The sequence below is a fragment of the Salmo salar genome, chromosome ssa14 (assembly GCF_905237065.1).
Source record: "Salmo salar chromosome ssa14, Ssal_v3.1, whole genome shotgun sequence".
Taxonomy (NCBI): Eukaryota; Metazoa; Chordata; class Actinopteri; order Salmoniformes; family Salmonidae; genus Salmo; species Salmo salar.
The window spans coordinates 76,072,772-76,085,809 of NC_059455.1; positions in this window are offsets into that span (position 1 = coordinate 76,072,772).

The window sequence follows — 13,038 nt, forward strand, 5'->3', positions numbered from 1 at the left end:
CTAAGCACACAGCCAAGACAACTCAGTAGTAGGGCTGTGGCGGTTACAAAATTTCGTCAGCCAATGATTGTCAAGCAAATAACTGTTGGTCTCACGGTAATTGTCCATTAATTAACATAAACTCATTTAGCATCTCCTGGCTTCAACAAAGACCTTTGGAACATCTTTATTTTAAAAAGTTTAATAAATCCATGTAATATAGCCTACACCTTCACAATAAATCCCTGATTTATTTTAGACAGGTCTAAAGAAGCACGATATGAAGAAAATGTAGTCTATTTCAGAAGAACAGAATAGCATACTCTAACTTGTCCTTATGTTAGGTCCTGATCTGGCTATACCAAATGGCTGTGGGCTACACTAGTTCATTTAGCAGACAAGATTTGCTTAGAATTCCGTGGTATTATTTTATAATATGAACAATACAATTGAACTAAGCTGATATTTTCTCCAAACGATTTGATGCAGAGTGCACATGCAGCTGATTTGTGTTGAGCGTTAACTTCTTTGGGATGGGGGCAGTATTTTCACGGCCGGATAAAAAACGTACCCGATTTAATCTGGTTACTACTCCTGCCCAGAAACTATAATATGCATATAATTAGTAGATTTGGATAGAAAACACTCTAAAGTTTCTAAAACTGTTTGAATGGTGTCTGTGAGAAAAACAGAACTCATATGGCAGGCCAAAACCTGAGAAGATTCCATACAGGAAGTGCCCTGTCTGACAATTTCTTGTCCTTCTGTTGCATCTCTATCGAAAATACAGCATCTGTGCTGTAACGTGACACTTTTTAAGGCTCCCATTGGCTCTCTAAAGCCGCCAGAAAGTGGAATGGGGTGTCTGCTGTCTCTGGGCGAAGAACAGCAGCAGAATTTGTAAGTGGTCAGCCTGGGGACAGTGACACTGGAGATGCGCGGTCACGAGACTACTCCATTTTTTTCTTTCAGCCTTTGAATGAATACAACGTTGCCCGGTTGGAATACTATCGCTATTTTACGAGAAAAATAGCATAAAAATTGATTTTAAAGAGCGTTTGACATGCTTCGAAGTACGGTACCCTTCGGATAGTGACCTGAACGCACTAACAAAACAGAGGTAACTATGGATTATTTGGAACCAAAACAACATTTGTTGTTGAAGTAGAAGCCCTGGGAGTGCATTCTGACGAAGAACAGCAAAGGTAATCCAATTTTTCTAATAGTAATTCTGAGTTTAGGTGACCCCGAAGTTGGCGGATGTCAAAATAGCTAGCCGTGATGGCCGAGCTATGTACTCAGAATATTGCAAAATGTGCTTTCGCCGAAAAGCTATTTTAAAATCGGACATAGCGATTGCATAAAGGAGTTCTGTATCTATAATTCTTAAAATAATTTTTTTTAAGTTTTCGGTGGGTATGCTAGTTCTGAACATCACATGCTAATGTTAAAAGCTGGTTTTTGATATAAATATGAACTTGATTGAACAAAACATGCATGTATTGTATAACATAATGTCCTAGAAGTGTCATCTGATGAAGATCATCAAAGGTTAGTGCTGCATTTAGCTGTGGTTTGGGTTTATGTGACATATATGCTTGCTTTGGAAAATGGCTGCGTGATTATTTGTGTCTATGTACTATCCTAACATAATCTAATGTTTTGCTTTCGCTGTAAAGCCTTTTTGAAATCGGACAATGTGGTTAGATTAACGAGAGTCTTATCTTTAAAATGGTGTAAAATAGTTGATTGTTTGAGAAAATTGAATTGTGGTATTTTAGTTGGTTTTGTATTTTGCGCCGTGCGATGCCATTGGCTGTTGGCTAGGGGTTCCGACAGATTACCAGGACATGTGCTCCGGGCATGTGCTGACCAACTGGCAGGTGTCTTCACTGACATTTTCAACATGTCCCTGATTGAGTCTGTAATACCAACATGTTTCAAGCAGACCACCATAGTCCCTGTGCCCAAGAACACTAAGGCAACCTGCCTAAATGACTAGACCCATAGCACTCACGTCCCTAGCCATGAAGTGCTTTGAAAGGTTGGATCCTGCAACTGGATCCTGGACTTCCTGAAGGGCCACCCCTAGGTGGCGAGGGTAGGTAGCAACACATCTGCCATGCTGATCCTCAACACTGGAGGCCCTCAGCGGTGTGTGCTCAGTCCCCTCCTGTACTCCTTGTTCACCTATGACTGCATGGCCAGGCACGACTCCAACACCGTCATTAAGTTTGCAGACGACACAAAGACGAGACAGCCTATAGGGAGGAGGTCAGAGATCTGGCTGGGTGGTGCCAGAATAACAACCTTTTCCTCAACGTAACCAAGACTAAGGAGATGGTTGTGGACTACAGGAAAAGGAGGACCGAGTACGCCTCCATTCTCATCGACGGGGCTGTAGTGGAGCAGATTGAGAGCTTCAAGTTCTCTGGTGTCCATATCACCAACAAACTACAATGGTCCAAACACACCAAGACAGTCGTGAAGAGGGCACGACAAAGCCTATTCACCCTCAGGAAACTAAAAAGATTTGGCATGGGTCCTCAGATCCTCAAAAGGTTCTACAGCTGCAACATCGAGAGCATCCTGACTGGTTGCATCACTGCCTGGTACGGCAATTGCTCGGGCTCCGACCGCAAGACACTACAGAGGGTAGTGTGTACGGCCCAGTACATCACCAGGGCTAAGCTGCCTGCCATCCAGGACCTCTATACCAGGCGGTGTCAGAGGAAGGCCCTAAAAATTGTCAAAGACCCCAGCCACCCCAGTCATAGACTGTTCTCTCTACCACCGCACGGCAAGCGGTAACGTAGTGCCAAGTCTAGGACAAAAAGGCTTAAGACTCCTGAACAGGTAATCAAATGGCTACCCGGAATATTTGCATTGTGTACCCCCTCAACCCCTCTTTTTATGCTGCTGCTACTCTCTGTTTATCATATATGCACAGTCACTTTAACTATGCATTCATGTACATACTACCTCAATTGGCCCGACCAAACAGTGCTCACATTGGCTAACCGACCAAACATTGGCTAACCGGGCTATCTTCATTGTGTTTCGCCACCCGCCACCCACCACCCGCCAACCCCTCTTTACGCTACTGCTACTCTCTGTTCATCATATATGCATAGTCACTTTAACCATATCTACATGTACATACTACCTCAATCAGCCTGACTAACCGGTGTCTGTATGTAGCCTCGCTACTTTTATAGCCTTGCTACTGTATATAGCCTTGCTACTGTTTTTCACTGTGTTTTTACTTTTGTTTCTATTTCTTTACCTACCTATTGTTCACCTAATACCTTTTTTTGCACTATTGGTTAGAGCCTGTAAGTAAGCATTTCACTGTAAGGTCTACACCTGTTGTATTCGGTGCACGTGACAAATAAACTTTGATTTGATTTGACTGATCACCGACAACTACGAGACAACCTATAGGGAGGAGGTCAGAGACCTGGCCGGGTGGTGCCAGAATAACAATCTATCCCTCAAAGTAACCAAGACTAAGGAGATGATTGTGGACTACAGGAAAAGGAGGACTGAGCACGCCCCCATTCTCATCGAAGGGGCTGTAGTGAAGCAGGTTGAGAGACTGTTCTCTCTACTATCGCATGGCAAGCGCTACCGGAGCGCCAAGTCTAGGACCAAAAGGCTGCTCAAAAGTTTTTACACCCAAGCCATAAGACTCCTGAACAGGTAATCAAATGGCTACCCAGACTATTTGCTCTGTGTGTCCCCCCAACCCCTCTTTTACGCTGCTGTTACTCACTGTTTATCATATATGCATAGTCACTTTAACTATACATTCATGTACATACTACCTCAATTAGCCCGACTAATCGGTGCCCCCACACATTGGCTACCCGGACTGTCTGCATTGTAAACTTTGATTTGATTTATTCCCCATAGTACAAAGTCGACCTATTCTATTCTGTGCGAGAAATAAATATTCCAAACAGTCTGGAACAGTTGTTGGATGCGATAGATCCCAAATTAATACAACCACTAGCATTAAAAAACTTTTTTACGCAATGTGGCTGACGCAACAGATCAGAACGTTTAGCTTTACATTTAAAATAACTATTAGGCTATTTCTTCACATCATAAGCACAGCAATGCGCACATGGTAGTGGACTATACGTGCAAATATTCCATTAGTGCAAAACAACATTATCAATAAACTTTTATTATCAAGGTGCATTTTTTATGGTGACCCAACCTTGAAACTCACGCGCTGCTTATGTATACAGGTAGTCTCTACACCCCTTCTAAAGCGGATTAAGGTGTTTAATTTTAAGAAGTTATTTGGCCACTTTAGTTGTGATACAAACCTTATTAAAACATATAGGCCTGTGGGCTAGGCTACATGAGGTGTGCGACTATGATTCGAAAAGGTCGCAAAAAAAAAGGAATTCTTTCTTATTCTGGGCGTCATTCACAGATGATAATATATAATTCACAATATTGTCACCCATCAGACTATTCTTGATTTAATCTTGTCTTTACATATACTAAATAATGTATGTGTGAAATGTGTTTTAATTTAGAATAGACCATTATCATGCACCTGTATCAAAACAGGGGCAGCAAGAAAAAAATACATGTCATCTATTCACTTAAATAGCGAATGGAGGACGCTTTTCCAGTGGTTCGTTTTTGTGCCAGCCAGGTAGGCTATACTCCTGTTGTAAATATAAGCAATGTGCTTAATATTAGGAAAGTTGAGAAATAAATATAGTAGGCCTAGTCTATAGAAAGCTGATGGGATCCTTTGTTTTCACGTGCAATTGCATAGTTTCTAGAACTGTTGAAAATATTAGCTCCTGGGCTCTCATGAAGTGTTTGATTAGATTTTCGATGAGATTTTCAATGATGTCAGAGTGATTAGAGGGACAATAGAGTGCTGAGTACAAGGCAGTTAGTAAGTTTGGTAGACTACTAATGACCATCATACGGTCACCGCAACAGCCCTATGCTGTTGCGGTGACCGTATGATGAATGAATAAGGTATTTCTGTTTCTCTTTATAATACATTTCTAAACATTTCTAAAAACCTGTTTTCACTTTGTCATTATGGGGTATTGTGTGTAGATTGATGAGGAAAAAATGTATTTCATCAATTTTAGAATGAGGCTGTAATGTAACAAAATGTTTTCTGAATGCACTGTATTTATTTATTAAGAGATCTCTCAATAATCTCATGATTCTCATGATAGCTCATTGGTAGTAGTCAGTGACAAATATCAAGCTAAACTGGGCTTGGTTACAACTCTGGATGGGAGACCAAATGATAGCCATAGATAGATCAACTCTCCACTAGGAAGTGCTGCCCAACCTATAATTTGTTTTTCTGATAGTGGATATAACGTTGAAGAGCTGACGTTGTTTCAACGGTACAAATTCAACATATTTTATACAATGTTTGTCTATGTTGAAAATAGGCTTCCATTATGTCTTATCTGTGGTTGAAATTTCATCCTCAAATCCAACGTATTTTCCACATAGATTCCACGTTACAATATGTTGACAAATGAAGTTGAAACAACAGTTTGATTCAACCAGTTTGTGCCCAGTGGGTTTCTCGTTTACGATTCATGAACGTCAGTCACACAAACATTGTTCCTTGAGTAACATCCTTCTGTAAATGATGTGTAAATTGGTAACCATTTATGAGTATGATTTATTGAATACATGATCCAAATCTGTTGACAATTAGTCTTGGCATTGAACAGATACCATGCTGCATATGTTAATGTTGTACGGACACATTAAGGTTTAAAAATGTCATATACGTCAAAGGTCACCTGCTCCTGTCTTCCCCGTCAGTAGCCTATCAAAAGAACAGGCATGATAGAGCATTCTAAGGATAGCTGATTGGCCGATTGAGCATTCTTAGCTTAGCTGATTGGCAGATGCAGTTTTGAAGAGGCTGCCATATTTGAAGTAAACATTCTGCCATGGAACTGACTGAAAAACATCCGATCAGAGTTTTGGCACAGTATTCACACACTAAATGAAGTGGAAGACATACAGAGAGATCCATTAAAGCATCTTCAAGACTTTCCCCACAATAATCCTCAACTTGGACCTCAAAATGAACACATATTTGGTCCATATAGGCATGTATGTTCTGTCTGTTCTTCCTAGCATAGAACTAAAGCAGTTTGAATTGTCCCGTTTAATGTTGGATCCAAGCAACAGAATTCTCAAGATTAGTTTTGTCTTGAGCACAAGAAAAAAACATGAGACGCCACACAGACAGTAAACAGACTAAAGCTAATGAGTAGCAAGACAATGGGCCTGCTCCCCTGACTAACTGCTTCATTGCAATGTTGCCAAGAAGAGGAAGCAGGACTAGTAGAGACATGGAGAGAGACGTGTTCTCTCCTTTATTCCCTGGGAGGAATAGAGGGAATAGTTCTGATACACATACATGCACAGACACACGCACGGACACACACACACACACGCGCACAGGCACACACACACACACACACAGACACACAGACACACACACACACACACACACACACACACACACACACACACACACACACACACACACACACACACACACACACACACACACACACACACACACACACACGCACGGACACACACACACACGAGCACGGACACACACACACACGCACGGACACACACACACACGCACGGACACACACACACACACGCACGGACATACACGCACGCACGGACACACACACACACACACGGACACACACACACACACACACACACACACACACACACACACACACACACACACACACACACACACACACACACACACACACACACACACATAGAGAAGAGGTGGGCTTTTGCTTGTTTATTTAGTCAAACACTGCAGTGATAAACTCTCAACAGTCTGCTGTATTCACTGTGTTATACATAGAGCCTCTGAGAGAGAGATATAGAGAGAGAGAGAGAAAAGAGAAAAAGAGAGAGCAAGAGAGCGCTGACTGATGTGTAGTGAATGAGAGATGAGGGAGAGGGGGATTGAGAGAGAGAGCAGAGAGAGAGAAAGAGAGAGAGCAAGCAATCACTAGAGAGAGAGAGACAGATTGATGGGGCGCTAGCTAGAGAAAGAGAGAGAGAGCGAAAGAGAGAGAGAGAGAGAGAGAGCAGTGGAGAGGGAGAATCAAATGCTGGCTGAATTGGGCCCAAATATCCAAGGTTAATTTTGTGAGAAGCTGCAGTGCTCAGATAAGCCTGTCCCTGCAAATGAGTTCTGCCAGCCTGGATTACAGCTAAATTTATGCAGCTTTCCTTATCCTTTCACAAGCTTCCTCTGAAGTGGCATAATTAACTTGCGCACATAAAATGTGCATATTTTCTGCATGGTGGTAACCATTCCTCATTTTACGGCTTAGATTTTTTTGACCCTATTGAAAAAATTATTATATATTTTTTTTCGCTTTTTACTCAAGTTTACTGTTGAGATTTAGCATTGTAACGACAGGATGAGACATCAAATACTTAAGTATTATTAAAAAATTGTGTTGTCATAGATGTCTGTATATGGTAAATAAACAAACATAACAAACATAAATATGGCTTCAATTTGCAGTATTCTTTTTTGCAGGTGTAACCGGTAGAGGGAACCATAGAAAATAGATTTTCTACTGAAGTATCATTCATGTGTTGTGTTTCCAGACAAATTTAAAAAAAAACAGACACCATTGATGATGGTGATGTATTATTGCTCAGTGTACACAAACACATTCACAAACATGTAAAGATGTGTTTGGACACATGTACACATTCACCAACAGACACACATTAAGCCTCACATGCACACATGCACACACACTTACACACACTCACTCACTCTGAAGCACAATGTGGGGACTTATACCATACTATAGTGAATAGACTCTATAGAGTGCTTTGAGTGGAGAACCCAACAGCAACAGCCCCAAAATGTCCAGGGCAGGCTATGCAAAGAGAAAAGAGAGGGAGAGGAACCTTTGAATCTTCAAAGCGAATGCGACTAAGATGCAAATATGGTAAGCCCCACTTGAGGATAGGAGGAAATGTTCTACTATAACACAGCTTCTCTCTCTCTCTCTCCCTCTCTCTCTCTTACTCTTTCACGCTCTCTCTCTCCACTACTACCCAGCATGCCCTGGGCTACTCTGTTTATCTGGGCTTGCTCCAAACGGCCAGGGGAACACTCCATCAGCAGGAAGCTACTCTCCTTTTCTCTCTCTCTTCCTCTCTCCTTTCCTCTCTCACTTCCTCTCTCCTTTACCCTCTCTTTCTGCCTCTTTTTCTCTATCTATTTCCTTATTTTTTTGTGAGTCTATCTCTCTCATTGTGTCTGTCTCTCTCTCTATATTTCTCTCTCTTTCTATTTCTCTCTGTCTATCTGTCTCTCCAGCTCTTTACCTTTTCCCTTCTCCCCATCCCTTTCTCTCACTACCTCACTCCCCTCTTCTGTCTCCTCTTCTCTCTCCTTACCAAACCCACACTCTCTCCTCAAATCAACATGTTTAGTTTCAGGGCAGAACTGCTTGATTAATGTTTATCCTGCTGAGAACCAACCGCAGAGAGATCCCTCTCCATCTTTGTCCCTTTCTCTCTCTCCTTCTCTCAAGCTCTAATATCTCTCTCTCTCTCTAATTCTCTCTCTACTTCTCTATTGCTTTAGTTTCTGACTTGAGGGTTGATTTATCCTGCTGAGCTCTGCCCTGTGTGTCTTAATAATCCAATTAATATAATCAATGTTATTTACTTCTCATTCCTAGTGCTCAGTTCAACACATCAACACCTCTTAGGGAGGTTTCTCTAACACGGTAAGGCAGTGGCGAGCATCTGAAGATGGAAACTGTGAACATGATGCAATTAGCTATTTTGCCTCCAATCCGATGTAATTTATTATTGCTGTCCAGCAGTTGTATAAACTAGCATTATGAAGTGACAGCTGGTACTCCTCTAGAGACTGAAACAGGAAGGTAAATCTTCCTGATCTGCTCTGTCAGAACTCAGCCGGTCTGCCGACAGATAAAAGAACAGCACAGAGCTGTTTATCATGATGACAAACCCAACACCAATCTTAATTTAATAAGGAAAAACTAATTAGGTGATTTAGAAGAGAGAATGCTAATTCTATTCAAAGTGTGGGGTATAGATAAATTAGTTCCGCTTCATGAAAATTCCCTTTTGATTTTTCATAAAGCATTTTGAGGCTAAATGAGTTTTGGAACTTACAAAGGCATAAACGTGCAAGGCACTCTGCGTTGGTTCGTTCTGTGTACTGTTTCCTGATTTGCGTGTCTGTTATCTAGGACCTCCTTCTGGGTGAGCCTCTTGCCGTCGAAGACATCACCTCGGAGAGAGAGCTGAACTAATGCCAGCTAGCCTAGCACCACAACACACAGGGCTGCGTTCCAAATGGCACCATTTACCCTTTATAGTGCACTACTACCCATAGGGCTCCGGTAAAAACAAATGGCGCACTATAAAGGTAATAGGGTTCCATTTGGGTCGTAACACGGGTCTCTGCATGGCTCGGAGAAGATGTGAATAAAAAACATGGAGAGAAAATCAAGCAAAATGATCAATTAGGTGGTAAAAGAAATGAACTAATATACGCTTTTAGGATTGTAGGCGTATTAAACTGAAACGAGCTCTCTGTTATCCTTATCCTTACACCATTGATGGACTCATGCTGTGTTAAATTATGTAAACTTTTTAACAACCTTCTTCAGCTTTAATTGGGAGAGCCTCCATGGCTAGTTCTTCAAATATAGTGTTACCCAAACCGAACATTTTCACTGGACGTAAATACAACTATGTATTAATACATTTTTAAATACTGATTAATACTAAACAATACTGTGATGCTAAGGATGTAAAATATACATTTGACAATTATGCTGTCCTTCCAAATTTAAGCTATCATGAACCTGATGTGTTTGTAAAATAAGGGTTGGTACCTTCAATCTGTCGCAGGAGGATTGTTTGATCCAATCACATAGGGAAAGGAGAAAACAATCAGGAATTCACATGGAATGCAAACATTTCCTGGAATATTGTTGATGCAATCTGATTGTCTGTTTGGGGTGAAGGACCGTGATATGCTGTTTGACAGAGTGAACAATCAATTAGTTTGGGATATGTTTATTTGATGAACTAGAAGAGATGGCCTGAGGGATTTCTGGGGAATGAGCACCACAGGCCTAAAGCACCAAGTATAAAACAATTCAGCAGCATGCAGATGTAACCGGTAATAGGGGTTTTCCCCAGCCCTAATACATGTAGATGGAACAGTGGTATTACGGATTCTAGGTCAGTAAAGCTTTGAATGGCAGTGGCATGTCTATGGGTGTCCAGTCCACCAGAGAATCCTTTCATAGTTTTTACAGTAATGCATTCTGAAAGATGAGTCTGGCTAAACAACTTAAATAGAATAGGCAGAACTGTACGGTAAGTATTAGAAAGTGTATTGGAGGCATGTGTTGCATCTTTCTTCCTCAGAGAGAATCAACATAACTGTGGTTGTGTGTATTGGCCATGGACCACAGGGAGTTTACAGTACAACCCATAAACGCTAAAAAAGCCTGGCCTCGTTGGACCCTGCTACGTGCCAATGACACGTCTTTTGGAAGTCAACATTCTAACAGTCTAATAAATAGATTTAATACAGGCTATTGGGAAAATAATCATTCGGTTGTGTTTATGAAGGTTATTGTAACATTGGAATATGAAACAATACACATTTAAAAGGATGTAACATTTTCATTAGTTTATGTTACTGTAGGCTATATGTAAAAACTAAGAACCACTAAAAACACAGAATTTTACGTGCAAAATAATTGTTATTTGTTGGGCCTTTCTTACAAGTATGAAACAAAAGCATCGGCGTTGGAACACAGTAAAAGCATATTTTTCTTATTTAGAAAATGTCAAGGACAGGGGACATGGCTTTGAAAATGGCAGAGTAATTGGAGAGCTTTGAGTCATTATGACGTTCTCTAGTGTTAAAGAACTACTGTTTCAACCATTCCTGATATCACGCTGGCATTTTGCTGTAATATTCAGAACCTGTTGCTGTGTAGCAGCTACTGAGAACAATGCACCTCAAGATTTTTATTATTGCAACACATAATGAATCCCATCTTAAAACACGTCTTAAAATACCAATTCTTAAGTTCTTCATATACCTGCTGTGCCATGTTCCTTTTGCAGTGATCCCCTGAATATGCAATTATGATACAGGAATGACAGTATGATTGAACTGAAATTAATTTCCACTCCAGTGGTTTAACTCTAGCATACAGTATGTTGTAATGAGGAGAAGATTAAATAGAGATGATATGATCGAGGCTTGGGCAGACAAAAGGACTCCCCACTGACTGGCCTATTCCTCTGTTTTAGCTGGAGGAGACATTCTCAAAATGTATTTGGATGATTCTGAAACTCTATGGCAAAACAAGAAATACTCATCGAACGAGAGTTAAACCCTAAAATGCCTGTGTAATATGATTTCTTTTGTTTTTTGCATTTTACATTTTCATCTTATGTAATAAAATCTGACCAAAAATAAAGCCTAGGAAATGGATAGATCAAAGAGAGGCCAGCGGAGCAATGAGGTAAAGGCTAAAACTATATTGTGGTGAGAGACAAACAGTAGAATTTGAATTCTAACACTGGAGTGTTACAGTAGAGTTCATTATCTGGCTACACGCACACAGGCATAGAAATAAGACTGATTATAGAACTGGTTGTTTGGATCCTGGATGCTGATTGGACAAGCAGCGTTCCAAGCCGTGCTGTATTGGCCATCACATCGACACTTTGCCTGCTAACTTACATCTAAAAATGATCAGTGCGCCTCATAAGAACATCATGTTCATGTTAATATCCGAATCATCTTTTGTATTTATCTCAACTCGCACATCATTTCCCCTTGCTTCCAACCCAGGAGCGGTACGTGGGTAAAATCTCTGATGAAGCCAAGCCAGAAAAAAAGCCATATTACAACCTATATGTTGTGATAATTGCGCTGTTTGCTCTATAACCTGTTCGTTCATATGCCTTGCAACCGTCATATATAGGCCTAAGGCCGAGAAAATAAGAAGACAAATGTATATAGTATGTATAAGCTGGAAATACAGGCCTAAGCATCATTGTTCACTAGTTTGCTCCAATTGGGGGAGGGGTGGTAGGGTTGGAGGGTAATAAAGGAAATATATATTTTTTAAAGATGTTTATATATATGAATATATATTATTTATATGTATGTGTATATGAATGTATTTATATGTGTTTGTATGTGTTTATATATGTATATATATACTTCCAAACAAATATATGGGGAATTGGAAGTGATGCAGACAATTACATTGATGGAAGCTACAATCTATCTGCAATACTAAAGCTGATCGACCTCCTAAAAAAAATAATAAGAAAAGAAGACACAGTGGTAGAATAAATTCAACCACACCTTTGTTTCATCACAAAACCGGAGAGCAACATCTGTCCAGTGGAGTCCACAAAGCATACTGCATGTAACAACCAGTTACATGACCTACAGCATGGTGAATCAAGTTAATGTTTCCGACATTTTTGGACTACTAAACAACTATTGATTTAGAACCACGGAGAGTTGCCGCAAGTCACAAAGAAAACAGGAGCTGCCTCCCCTATTCCAGCACCATTTCAACTTCAACATCATCAAATCACCTATGCTTAGTCTAATACAGTGACCACTAAAAGATCCCCCCTCCCAAAATGTGTGCAATCAACGTGAACTAAATATAATGTGGCTGACCATGGTACTGATTCTCTGCTGTCCTGCGCCTGACTCCTCTGCACCAGCTACACCCAGAACCTTACAGAATCACTGACCTGAAAATGGAGTCAGCAGGAGCAGACAACCCCCCTTTGGCAGTCGAGGAGCGCGTCCAGAAGTATGCGACCATGTTGCAACGTCTCGGCACCGCCATGGATTGCGTGCTGCAGACGATGGACGATGGGAGAGAGGAGGAGTTGTCCACATATTCTAAGTCAGAACCGTCCAGAGTA